Consider the following 13831-nt stretch of genomic DNA (forward strand, 5'->3'; position numbering starts at 1 on the left):
GGAAAGGGAGAAAATATCTGTATATGCAACAGACAAGAAGTCAATCTCCAAAATATACAAACAGCTCATACAACTCAACAACAACAACCAAAACAATCCAATCAAAAAATGGGCAGAAGACCTCAATAGACATTTGTCTCCAAAGAAGACCTAAGGATGACCAGTAGAAACATGGAAAAATGCTCAACATCACTATTTAAGAGAAATGCAAATCAAAACTACAGTGAGGTACCACTTTCTACCAGTCAGAATGGCCATCAGTAACAAGTCTACATGTCTACATATAACAAATGCTGGAGAGTGTGTGAAGAAAAGGGAACTCTCCTACATTGTTGGTGGGTATATAAGTTGGTACAGACTCGATGGAAAGCAATATGGAAGTTCCTCAGAAGACTAAAAATAGAATTACCATATGATCCAGTAATCCCATTTCTGGGCATATAGTCAGAAAAAATCATAATTCAAAAAGATACATGTGTCCCTATGTTCAAAGCAGCACAGTTCACAGTAACCAAAACATGGAAACAACACAAATGTCGATCAACAGATGAATGAATAAAGAAGATGGTGTGTGTGTGTGTGTGTGTGTATGGAACACTACTCAGTCATTAAAAAAGAAAAAAAAAATTCTGTCATCTGCAGCAACATGGATGCAACTAGAGATTATCATACTAAGAGAAGTAAGTCAGAAAGAGAAAGATAATTATCATATGATATCACTTATATGTGGAATCTAAAATACAGCACAAATGAACCTATCTAGAGGAAAACAATAGAATGGGAAAGAATAGAGATCCCTTCAAGAAAATTAGACATACCAAGGGAACATTTCATGCAAAGATGGGCTCGATAAAGGACAGAAGTAATATGGACCTAAGAGAAGCAGAAGATGTTAAGAAGAGGTGGCAAGAATACACAGAAGAACTATACAAAAAAGATCTTCATGACCCAGATAATTACAATGGTGTGATCACTCACACTCACCTAGAGCCAGACATCCTGGAATGTGAAGTCAAGTGGGCTTTAGGAAGTATCACTACGAACAAAGCTAGTGGAGGTGTTGGAATTCCAGTTGAGCTATTTCAAATCCTGAAAGATGATGCTATGAAAGTGCTGCACTCAATATACCAGCAAATTTGGAAAACTCAGCAGTGGCCACAGGACTGGAAAAAGTCAGTTTTCATTCCAACCCCAAAGAAAGGCAATGCCAAAGAATGCTCAGACTACCACACAATTGCACTCATCTCACACACTAGTAAAGTAATGCTCAAAATTCTCCAAGCCAGGCTTCAGCAATATGTGAACTGTGAACTTCCAGATGTTCAAGCTGGTTTTAGAAAAGGCAGAGGAACCAGAGATCAAATTGGTAACATCTGCTGGGTCATCGAAAAAGCAAGAGAGTTCCAGAAAAACATCTATTTCTGCTTTGTTGACTATGCTAAAGCCTTTGACTGTGTGGATCACAATAAACTGTGGAAAATTCTTCAAGAGACGGGAATACCAGACCACCTGACCTGTCTCTTGAGAAGCCTGTACGCAGGTCAGGAAGCAACAGTTAGGACTGGACATGGAACAACAGACTGGTTCCAAATAGGAAGAGGAGTACGTCAAGACTGTATATTGTCACCCTGCTTATTTAACTTATATGCAGAGTACATCATGAGAAACGCTGGGCTGGAAGAAGCACAAGCTGGAATCAAGATTGCTGGGAGAAATATCAATAACCTGATAAGCAGATGACACCACCCTTATGGTAGAAAGTGAAGAAGAACTAAAGAGCCTCTTGAGGAAAGTGAAAGAGGAGAGTGAAAAAGTTGGCTTGAAGCTCAACATTCAGAAAACTAAAATCACCTTGTGGCAAATAGATGGGGAAACAGTGGAAACAGTTGCTGATGTTATTTTGGGGGGCTCCAAGATCACTGCAGATGGTGATTGCAGCCATGAAATTAAAAGACACTTACTCCTTGAAAGGAAGATTATGACCAACCTAGACAGCATATTAAAAAGCAGAGACATTACTTTGTCAACAAAGGTCCGTCTAGTCAAGGCTATGGTTTTTCCAGTAGTCATGTATGGATGTGAGAGTTGGACTATAAAGAAAGCTGAGTGCAGAAAAATTGATGCTTTTGAACTGTGGTGTTGGAGAAGACTCTTGAGAGTCCCTTGGACTACAAGGAGATCTAACCAATTCATCCTAAAGGAGATCAGTCCTGGGTGCTCATTTGAAGGACTGATGTTGAAGCTGAAACTTCAATACTTTGGCCACCTGATGGGAAGAACTGACTCACTGGAGAAGACCCTGATGCTGGGAAAGATTGAGGGCAGGAGGCGAAGGGAATGACAGAGGATGAGATGATTGGATGGCATCACCGACTCAGTGGACATAGGTTTGGGTATACTCCAGCAGTTGGTGATGGACAGGGAGGCCTGGCGTGCTGCCATTCATGGGATTGTGAAGAGTTGGATACAACTGAGCGACTGAACTGAACTGAACAAAACAGAAACAGATTCATAGACACAGAGAACAGACTTGTGGTTGATAAGGGAGAGTGGGGAGGGAAAGGAATGGACTGGGAGTTTGGGGCTGGTTGATGCAAACCACTACATTTAGAATGGATAAACAACAAGGTCCTATTGTATATCACATGGAACTGTATTCAATGTCCTGTGATAAACCATAATGGAAAAGAATATAAAAAAAGAATGCATATATGTGTAAAAAAGAAATACAATAGATTTTTCATTAAAAAAGTCTTTTGTTTAGGGTTTGGATTATCATTTGGGGAGCTCAAAAGAATTGCATGGGGAGATCTTTACAGACAGATTTCAGGCTCCAATCTAGACTTATTGAATCACAATCTTTAGAAAGGAACATGGGTGTCCCTGGTGACTGCCTGCAGTGCAAGAGACCCAAATTTGATCCCTGGGTCAGAAAGATCCCCTGAAGAAGGGAACAGCAACCCACTCCAGTTTCTTGCCTGAAGAATCCTATGGACTGAGGAGCCTGGCTGGCTACAGTCAGCGGAGTAGCAAAGAGTCGGACACGACTGAGTGACTAACACATACTCACACATACACACACACACTTGCATACTTTCATAAGTAATTTCAAATATCTTTCTGGAAGTTTTTTAAAATCTTCACTTCAATAAAGTGAAAAAACATTAGTCACTAGTCGTGTCCAACTCTTTGCAACCCCACGGACTGTAGTCTGTCAGTCTCCTCTGTTCATGGGCTTCTCTAGGCAAGAATACTGGAGTGGGTTGACATTCTCTTCTCAAGGGGATCTTTCTGACCTACGGGTAAAACTTGGGTCTCTGGCATTGCATGCAGATTCTTTGGAATCTGAGCCACCAGGACATGTTTTTCCCCAGCTGCCTTGCCTTAGAGCTGTGATGTTCTATTTGTTTGTTCCATTAGTTTATCAAAGTCCTTGGTCTCCAACAATTTTGCTGGCACCCCTTTCAGTAAGACAACTTGGTGTCCATGAGCCCATTATGTGTATGCCACAGCCTCAGTGTCATTTTCTTAATGCAGCAAAGGTGGTATGAATGGAAAGGAAGGCATACATGTTCCCTGACCCAGTTTCTTTTATGAACTGAGTTTGCTCTGAGAGGCACCTTGCATGCATGGGTGCTAAGTCACTTCAGTCATGTCCAACTCTGTGCAACCCTATGGACTGTAACCTGCCAGGATCCTCTGTCCATGAGACTCCCCAGGCAACAGTTGTGGAGTGGGTTGCCATGCCGTCCTCCAGGGGAGCTTCCCAACCAAGGGTTTGAACCCATGTCTCTTACGTGTCCTGCATTTGCAGTCTGGTTCTTTACCACTAGCACCACCTGGGAAGCCCATGAGATGCATCTTATCCTCACCCCAAACTCTCATTTCATAGTCGAGACAACTTGGCTCCTAGATATATGCCATGACATGCCCAAAGTCAAAAGATTCAATACTAGCAGAGATGGGATGAATCCCCAGGAGATCAAGTTATCAGCACAGCCTCCTTGCCGCTGCTCCACACTGGGCCCGTGAATACCTGAGCACCCTTCTGTACCCAGTGCCTTATGCTTCTTATGTTTCACCAGGAGCCCCACTGTCTCTGGAGGTGCAGTATTAGCTCCCTCTGTGACCATCTCCCTGTGTTTCTTTTATTCTCCTTTTCTTTGAACACCCTGAGGGAAAATACGTATTTGTTCTCCTCATTTTGCATTTGTTTCTCAACTCCTTCAACTCTGCCAGTGTGATTCCTGCTGCTATCTGTGAGGGGCTTTCTTCTTCCCAACATTTAAAATATCTTTGTGTAACTCAGAGAGCCATGCAAAATGTCTCTATTGAAATTCAAAACCCAACCAGGCTGACCTCATTTCAAAATAAGACCAAATCTCAAGCCATGAAGGGATTTTTATTCAAACCATCCCTTTACATATTTTTATTTATTTGTATGAAAATAGTTTTTCCTGTGGACATTTTGTAGCTGCATGAGGCATTTTACAGTGCTCATGTGAAAGGGGTTTGAAAATGCCCTATATTTGTACACAAACTTATGCATATGCAAATTCACACACACTCACAGTAAGTGTTGTTTACAATGAAACCCAGACACCCACTATAACATTATGAATCTTGGGCTGATCATGGACTGGGCTAGCTTTCCATGGCTCTAAGTCCACCTAAGGAATTCACCAAGTATTACTTTGTTGTTAAGTCCAAGCAGGAGAAAAGTTAATGGCAGAATAACGTGGTAAGGAGTACTAGATTTTAAGCTGCCTATTCCAACAGACTTCCAATGTTATCTGTATGCATCAAATGATGAAGGGGAATGAAACCTCTTTCTCCACCCAGGAACATATTTTGACTCAGCAGCCAACCATGTTATTTGTCACAGGAACTGTTACTTTCATATCTATCGTCTGGTTAAAAATGCACTTCAGATCCACCCCTGGCCAATGACACATAAGAAGAAATCCAGGTTGTTTTTGGCAAAGCTGTCCTTGTCCCTAAAAAAAAAAAAAAAGTGATTTGAAAGAGATGATCTCTCTCCTGGTTGCTGGTTTTAGATGTAAAGCTTGGAAAAAATTCATTTCACTACTTGGCCTGAAGGCACAGGAATCTGCCTCTAGTCTTTCTCTAACTTTCAGTCCAAGCACCCTAATTTATTGGTATTAACTCTTCCACTCTTCAGGGAGAATTCCTGTTCAGAGTTCTCCTGCCATGATCAGTAGTTGATATGTACATTCATATGTCTATTGCTGTCTCTCTCTATTCAATCAGTGTCAAAATCTATATTTACATATGTATATCACCATACTGGGGGCCCACGGACAGGGTAAAAGAAAAAAAAGATTGCACTCTTCCAATCAAATTCCCTGATAGGAATTTAGAATTGGGAAAATCAGCATGTCCAGCTCTAAGATTCTTCTGAAATGTTATGTAAATTTAGGGCTAAGAGATCCAAGATAGACTGCCCTTGTTCATACTCAATTTATGTGAAACTGAAGGCTAGAAAAATCAATGACGGGAATTCTCTGATGGTTCAATGATAAAGAATCCGTCTGCCAATGAAGACAACGGGAGTTTGGTCCCTGATTCAGGACGATCCCATGTGCTGTGGAGCAACGAAGCCATGGGCCACAACTACTGAGTCTGTGCTCTAGAGTCGAGGAGCCACAACTACTGCAGACTGAGTGCCTTAAAGGCCATGCTCCACAACAGCCACTGCAATGAGACACCTGCACGCTGCAACTAGAAAATAGCCCCCACTTGCCGCAACTAGAAAAGCTCATGCAGCAGCGATGACCCAGCACAGCCAAAAATAAATAAACAAGTTAATCAATAAATAAAAACTCTCAAAAAGTTAATGATGACAGGTCAGAAGAGGAGGAAAGAGAAATGGCAGAGCTAATTCACAGGAAGAGAAACATAAGAGCGAATTTTCCCGGCACATAGTAGGTATTCAATAAGTATGTTAGTATTTAATAGTAAATGCCAGTTGTTTATATCTTCTTCACAGTGTATTTTATGTATATTGAAAAAATGAACTCTGGGGTCCTAAGACAGCTTTTTCAAAACTGTGGTTCCTACTTTGCTTTAGCAAATATTTCTAAAGGTGGTCTCTGGATTAACAAGATTTCTTCCTGATCCTGCTCACATAACCATGGCCAGAACAAGCCGAGTGTGGGAGCTGCAGGCTGTTGTTTCTGTCCACCCAGGCTCTGCTTCAGAGGACAAGCAAACAATTCTTGAAGGCCAGTCATTAGAAATTATTTTTCTAATAATACTGCAAGAACATCATAAAAATTTATGCTCACAATACCAAAAGCTAGACTTTAAAAATGAAGTGTATGTGTGGGCAATGAGTATCAAAAATACCCATATGGTGCCTGAAGATAGATTATAAAACAGCATTAAATGAAGACAGAAATGGGATATTTTGTGATAACATCAGACTCGTTAAGGAGGTAATATCACACTCATTATAAAATGGGTTAAAACATTGGAATATAAAGTAAAAATTGCATCTGAAATTCCAAATTGATGAGTATTTTGGGTTTAAATTACTCCTCCTCTATCTTTATAAAGCCATTGCCTCTGTCCCAACATATGCAGCAATAATTATATCTTTGTATTCCTTTTAAAGGGTATCAGAAGCAAGGACAAATAGAAAAATAGCTATAAAAATGGCACGACAATGTCCTTTTAAATTATGTAAACCTCGTTTATGTAATAGTGTCACTGAACAAATAATCAGTTGGTTGAGGAAGATTAGTGTCTGTAATTATTTATTCATTTTAATGTTTGTTATTAAGCCTTCCTTTTGCTATTTGTGGCCATTATATGATGAAAGATCAATACAGAGAAGATGAGAAAGTGTGTAGATGATGGCTAATTATCAGAAAAGAGAAAGGTAGGCAGATGTCTGGCTTCCTGCTGATAATCCCACTCTTCATCTCACAAATGTTTCTCTAGTTAACATTTTCCTTGCCTTGAAACAATACAGAAAGATAGCAGTTGTCTTGTTCCTTTCCCTGTAGGTCGAGCATCTTACCACCCAGGTTTATGAGGCTGTCTGTCTGTCCCCTTTCCTTTGTACTCCCAACCAAGTATATGAATAATAAGTGAATGAATAATAAGTGAACAAGAAACACGTTCGGAAGAATCATATCCCATCTAACAGGTGTGAAATTCACATCAGCCTTTAAATGCCCTGAGAAGGGCTGCAGTAAAAGAAGCCTGCTTAGTTTATGTAAAGTTGGTATCACCAGATGATTGTTTCCTACTGTTTATTGGTTATAATTCAGGGAAGCATGTTATGAAATACCGAGACTATATTTCCAATTGTGATATGATATTGCTATTTTAGTTTCCTAAAGAAACGCATTGCAATCAGTTGTCTTTGGTTGCAAACAAAAACAAAAAGGAAGCTCACTTATCTTACAATCACTTGAAACACAATGCTTGTATCAGCCAAAAAGTCAAATTGTCTATTCTACTCATCGGTGTTTGTCCATGTAGCTTTTGTATCACACCCAGGCTTCTGTATCTGAAAGTAGGTACCTTATCCATCGTGCTGCCTGTAGCTGCTAATAAGGATTGTCACTGCACATCTGGTTTGTGATGGCACACTTATTTTCTTTTACATATTTTTGCTCTGTGCTCCAAAATTAGTATGCACTGATTTAAATCATTTAAAAAGAAATAACTGTTTTATATCTCTATATGATAAATTAAAGCTGTAGATTTAGTGTTGCCCAACCCATACACATTATACAGTACAAGAGAAGACAGAATGACCCTATTGTAGAAGGAAGGTGCTACAAATATTTTCCCACTCTTTCATTTATCCTTCCTGAAAAACTCTGCTCAGAATCCCTATCATTGATATAAAGAGAAAACACATTTTCAAACTGATAGCTCCTTCAGCAAAAAGACTGGTTGCATCTTCACAAGTTTTGGGGGGAAACATGTTGAAGAACTTTAAAAAATATGTGTCAGTTTTAAAAAGTGCTGTTTTACAAAAAGGACTTAAATTATTTTAAATGCCTTACTAAGTCTTTCTAGCAGCATTCAGGGCCTAGATGAGGTTCTATAATCACACATTCGTAGTGGTCTCAAACTGCTTTGATGTGTGATGTCAATTTTATTCAGCCACATCTCTGCCTCAGGATTAAGGAAGAGCTTGAGTGCCGAGGAATTGATGCTTTCAAACTGTGGTGCTCTCGAGAGTCCCTTGGACAGTAATGAGATCAAACCTGTCCATCCTAAAGGAAATCAATCCTGAATATTCATTGGAAGCACTGATGCTGAAGCTGAAACTCCAATACTTTCGCCACCTGATGTGATGAATAGATTCATTGGAAAAGACCCTGATGCTGAAAAGATTGAGGGAAGGAGGAAAAGAGGACAACATTGGATGAGATGCTTATATAGTATCACGGACTCAATGGACATGAGTTTGAGGAAACTCCTGGACATAGTGAAGGACAGGGAAGCCTGCAGTTCTGCAGTTCAGTCAGTTCAGTTCAGTTCAGTCGCTCAGTCCTGTCTGACTCTTTGCGACCACATGGACTGCAGTAGGCCAGGCCTCCCTGTCCATCATCAAACCCTGGAGTTTACTCAAATTCATGTCCATTGAGTCAGTGATGTCATCCAACCATCTCATCCTCTGTCTTTCCCTTCTCCTTCTGCTCTCAATCTTTCCCAGCATCAGGGTCTTTTCAAATGAGTCAGCTCTTTGCATCAGGTGGCCAAAGTATTGGAGTTTCAGCTTCAGCATCAGTCCCTCCAATGAATATTCAGGACTGAATTGCTATAGGACGGACTGGTTGGATCTCCTTGCAGTCCAAGGGACTCTCAGGAGTCTTCTTCAACATCACAGTTCAAAAGCATCAATTCTTCAGTGCTCAGCTTTCTTTAAAGTCCAACTTTTGCATACATACATGACTACTGGAGAAACCATAGCCTTGACTAGACAGACCCTTGTTGACAAAGTAATGTCTCTGCTTTTTAATATGCTGTCTAAGTTGGTCATAAATTTTCTCAAAAGGAGCAAGTGTCTTTTTAATTTCATGGCTGCAGTCACCATCTGCAGTGATTTTGGAGCCCCCCAAAATAAAGTCTGTCACTGTTTCCACCATTTCCTCGTCTGTTTGCCATGACGTGATAGGACTAGATGCCATGATCTTAGTTTTCTGAATGTTGAGTTTTAAGCCAACTTTTTCACTCTCTTCTTTCACTTTCTTCAAGAGGCTCTTTATTTCTTCTTCACTTTCTGCCATAAGGGTGGTGCTATCTGCATATCTGAGGTTATTGATATTTCTCTCAGCAATCTTGATTCCAGCTTGTGCTTCATCCAAACTGGCATTTAGCATGATGTATGCTGCACTTAAGTTAAATAAGCAGGGTGACAAATTACAATCTTGAGATAATCCTTTCCCTGTTTGGAACCAGTCTGTTATTCCACGTCCAGTTCTAACTGTTGCTTCCTGACCTGCATACAGATTTCTCTAGAGGGAGATCAGGTGGGCTGGTATTCCCAATTCTTTAAGAATTTTCCAGTTTGTTGTGGTCCACATAGTCAAAGGCTTTGCCATAGTCAATAAAGCAGAAGCAGATGTTTTTCTGGAACTCTCTTGCTTTTTCTATGATCCAGCGGATGTTGGTAATTTGATCTCTGGTTCCTCTGCCTTTTCTAAAACCAGCTTGAACATCTGGAATTTCATGGTTCATGTGCTGTTGAAGCCTGGCTTGGAGAATTTTAAGTATTACTTTACTAGCATGTGAGATGAGTGCAATTGTGTGGTAGTTTGAGCATTCTTTGGCATTGTCTTTTTTGGGTTTGGAATGAAAACTGACCTTTTCCAGTCCTGTGGCCATGGATGAGTTTTCTAAATTTGCTGGCATAATGAGTGCAGCACTTTCACAGCATTATCTTTTAGAATGTGAAATAGCTCAACTGGAATTCCATCACCTCCACTAGCTTTGTTCGTAGTGATGCTTCCTAAGGCCCACTTGACTTAGCATTCCAGGATGTCTGGCTCTAGATGAGTGATCATACCATCATGATTATCTGGGTCGTGAAGATCTTTTTTGTTCAATTCTTCTGTGTATTCTTGCCACCTCTTCTTAGTAGCTTCTGCTTCTGTCAGGTCCATATCATTTCTGTCCTTTATTGTGTCTATCCTTGCATGAAATATTCCCTTGGTATCTCTAATTTTCTTGAAGAGATCTCTAGTCTTTCCCACTCTAGTGTTTTCCTCTATTTCTTTGCACTTATCACAGAGGAAGGCGTTCTTCTGCAGTTCATGGGATCTCAAAGATCCGCAGCAACTGAACAACAACAAAGGTATTCATTGTGAGCAAGATCCAAAGATATAATCTTATGAGAAAGCAAAACAATATTTCCGTCTTAATGATCTGCTCTTAGACACTGGAGAAGTGATAGGTTACCCACTCCAGTATTCTTGGAGGGCTTCCTCCAGGGCTTCCCTGGTGGCTCAGCTGGTAAAGAATCTGCCTGCATTGTGAGACCTGGGTTCGATCCCTGGGTTGCCTATGGACCCCGCCTTAGAAAAAAGTTTGGGCTTCCTTGGTGGTCAGATGGTAGAGAATCCCCCTGCAATGTGGGATACCTGGGTTCGATTCCTGGGTTGGAGAGATTTCCTGGAGGAGGGCGTGGCAACCCGCTTCAATGTTCTTGCCTGGAGAATCCTCATGGAGAGAGGAGCCTGGCGGGCTACAGTCCATGGGGTCACAAAGAGTCAGACACGACTGAGGGACTAGGCACACATCGACAGTGGAATTTGAAAAGGTCTATTCAATTAGACAGCAAAACCACTAAACCTATTATACTTACCTTGGCTCTAATTTCAATAAGTGACTTAAGGTTTCAGGACCTCAGTTTCCCCATGTATGACAGGAATAATAGTGTCTATCCCATAAAATTTTTGTGAGCATTAAATAACATAATCTATGATAAGGTCTTCATGTAACATCTGCCACATTATTACCACTTAAATTATTTATAGGCAGATCACTGGTCATTTTATTTATCAGTGATGTGATTATCAAACTAGTTAAATACTAAGATATGAAAGGGTCAGTCTAAATAATTGGTTAGAACCATGTTCATGATATTTGTTTCATTGTATTAGAAATTTAAAGAAATTACATATCTGATTTACTGGTTTGTAATATTTGTTTTTTTACAGGACTCTGTTCAGTCTTTTAAGTTTCCATTTTATAATTCACTCGAACTCTATAGTGACATTGCTTTGACCATCCCCTGCTTTACCTAATAAACCCAGCTTCCTAATATATCACAGCTAGTTTTTAGATTATATATACATTTTGTTTCTTGTGTTCTGTAGTATGTGTTTTGATTTAAAAAATAAGCCTAAGTTTATTATTACTATTATTATTATTATTATTTTGATTATTTTTTATTGGAGTGTAGTTACTGGGACTAAACTCTTATTTGAAGGTATTTTTTTTTCTTTTTCTTATACCTTTGGGAGATTCTGCCAGTACTCTTCATTATGTAGTTCCCTGTTAGAGATGAACTCATGTGATGTAACCCCACTAGACTTCCTTATTCCCTGGTCCTGTGGATCTGCCTGCCAGCATTTTGCTGTTCAAATTCCCTTGGCCAATAGTCAGCTGTTTGGGGTCATGTACTGGCTCCAAAATCACTGCAGATGGTGATTGCAGCCATGAAATTAAAAGACACTTATTCCTTGGAAGGAAAGTTATGACTAACCTAGACAGCATACTGAAAAGCAGAGACATTAGTTTGTCAACAAAGGTCCATCTAGTCAAGGCTATGGTTTTTCCAGTAGTCATGTATGGATATGAGAGTTGGACTATAAAGAAAGTTGAGTGCTGAAGAATTGATGCTTTACAACTGTGGTGTTGGAGAAGACTCTTGAGAGTCTCTTGAGCTGCAAAGAGATCCAACTAGTCCATCCTAAAGGAGATCAGTCCTGGGTGTTTATTGGAAGGACTGATGTTGAAGCCGAAACTCTAATACTTTGGCCACCTGATGTGAAGAGCTGACTCACTTGAAAAGACCCTGATGTTGGGAAAGATTGAGGGCAGGAGGAGAGGGGGACGACAGAGGATGACATGTTTGGATGGCATCACTGACTCAATGGACATGAGTTTAGGTAAACTCCATGAGTTGGTGATGGACAGGGAGGCCTGGCCTGCTGTGGTTCATGGGGTTGCAAAGAGTCGGACACAACTGAGCGACTGAACTGAACTGAACTGAACTGGCAAGATGGCTCAGATGTGATTACCTTCCATACAGCTGCTTTAGCTAAGAAAAACTAATATGTTTTTGCCAAGCCAAACAGTAGGAGTAGAGGTTGTTCACTGAGGTTCCTTCTCTCCACTCTGTCCTTTCCAATTTTATTTTTCCCTGTTTAAATAGTCAAAGAAGACCCAGCTTACACATACATCCAACAATGCAAAAAGAAAAAGAAGCATCTTCTCCTTGTTTATGTGCTGTTGTAAGTGATTTCCTTTGATGCTTCAGGCACCATATTAGTTTCAGTGGGGCAGATGCGTGCCCTCCCCTTTGTCTTGACTTGAGATAGAGACAGAAGGATCACTGCACTCTCTTTCTTATTCACATGGCAGACGATCCACATGTCCTCCTTTGCTCATAGGCTGAGGAGGAGAGGACAGGAAGTGTGATAGGGTTACGTGACCTTGTTCCGTTTCTCAATTAGATGTAGGAAACTTTCCAAGTTCCTAATTGTTTCATGATAATTCTGTCAGTCCTTTTAAAGCCACTAGCCAGTAAAAAAGTCCCACTGTACATCTTCATAACTAACTAAATAAACAAGCAGATATAACATCCTATGTATCAATAGACGTATATAAATATACCTGTTTATATGTGTATATAAATATATATGGGCAACCCTTGTGGCTCAGCTGGTAAAGAATCCACCTACAATACCGGAGACCTGGGTTCGATCCCTAGGTTGAGAAGATCCCCTGGAAAAGGGAAAGGCTACCCACTCCAGTATTCTGGCCTGGAGAATTCCATGGACTGTATAGTCCTTGGGGTTACCTATATACATTTATTTTCTACATAAAAGCATTCTCTTTTGAATCCTTGTAACCACAGAACTCTCTTTATAATTTTCAAATGTGAAGAGTGAATAAAATTAAAAGCATAGGTTAGTATTTAGCATTTATATAGCACTTGTATTAGAAGAGTACTTTAGAATAATTCAATCCTTAATCCTCATAACAGTCCTGGGAGGGAGGCCCAGTTATCATCCTTCTATAAATGAGGAAACAGAGACCTGGAAAGGTTGGTGACAGATTATGCAGCTGATTGGTGGCCACCACCAATTAAAGCACAAAGGTCTTGACTTGGAGAGATGTTATTCATCCTTTGGGCCCTAAAAAATGAGATTTCTTAATAAACCTGTGAGTCATGGCAAGGAGGCACAGACTGACTACGGTTTTACTAGGCTGTTTCCACTGCATCTCATTGATGGCTTAAATCATCTTAGTGCTGCTGAACCCTTTTCAGCAATAAAATAAAAAGTGTATTAAGTGCTAAATTCTGCCCATAACTGGTATTTCTCATTGACTGCAAGTTTATGGAAGTTGTCAACTTCAGAGACTAACTTATATGAAGGCAATCCAGCCTCTGTAGGTAGATGAATTGATGTAGTCAGAAATGATGAGGATAAAATTAACAAATTTACCAGTCTTTTGGAGCTGAGGCTACATTTGCCAGTTTTTATATGCCAGCGCCATCTCCTTACAAAACCCCAGAGTTGAAGCATTTATCATTCTCACCTTCAGACACTGT

General features: G+C 40.2%; 1 long non-coding RNA gene across 1 annotated transcript; it reads right to left on the bottom strand.

Moving 5' to 3' along the window:
• Positions 1–4381: 4381 nt before the first annotated feature.
• Positions 4382–13829, bottom strand: LOC145534976 (uncharacterized). The gene is made up of 2 exons (XR_014075150.1): positions 13725–13829; positions 4382–4997 (listed from the first exon to the last, which is right to left on the bottom strand). It is a non-coding gene; the product is annotated as an uncharacterized LOC145534976 (long non-coding RNA).
• Between the last annotated feature and the right edge of the window lie 2 nt (positions 13830–13831).

The sequence above is a fragment of the Giraffa tippelskirchi genome, chromosome 14 (assembly GCF_054371585.1).
Source record: "Giraffa tippelskirchi isolate mGirTip1 chromosome 14, T2T-mGirTip1v1.2.pri, whole genome shotgun sequence".
NCBI classification, from domain to species: domain Eukaryota; kingdom Metazoa; phylum Chordata; class Mammalia; order Artiodactyla; family Giraffidae; genus Giraffa; species Giraffa tippelskirchi.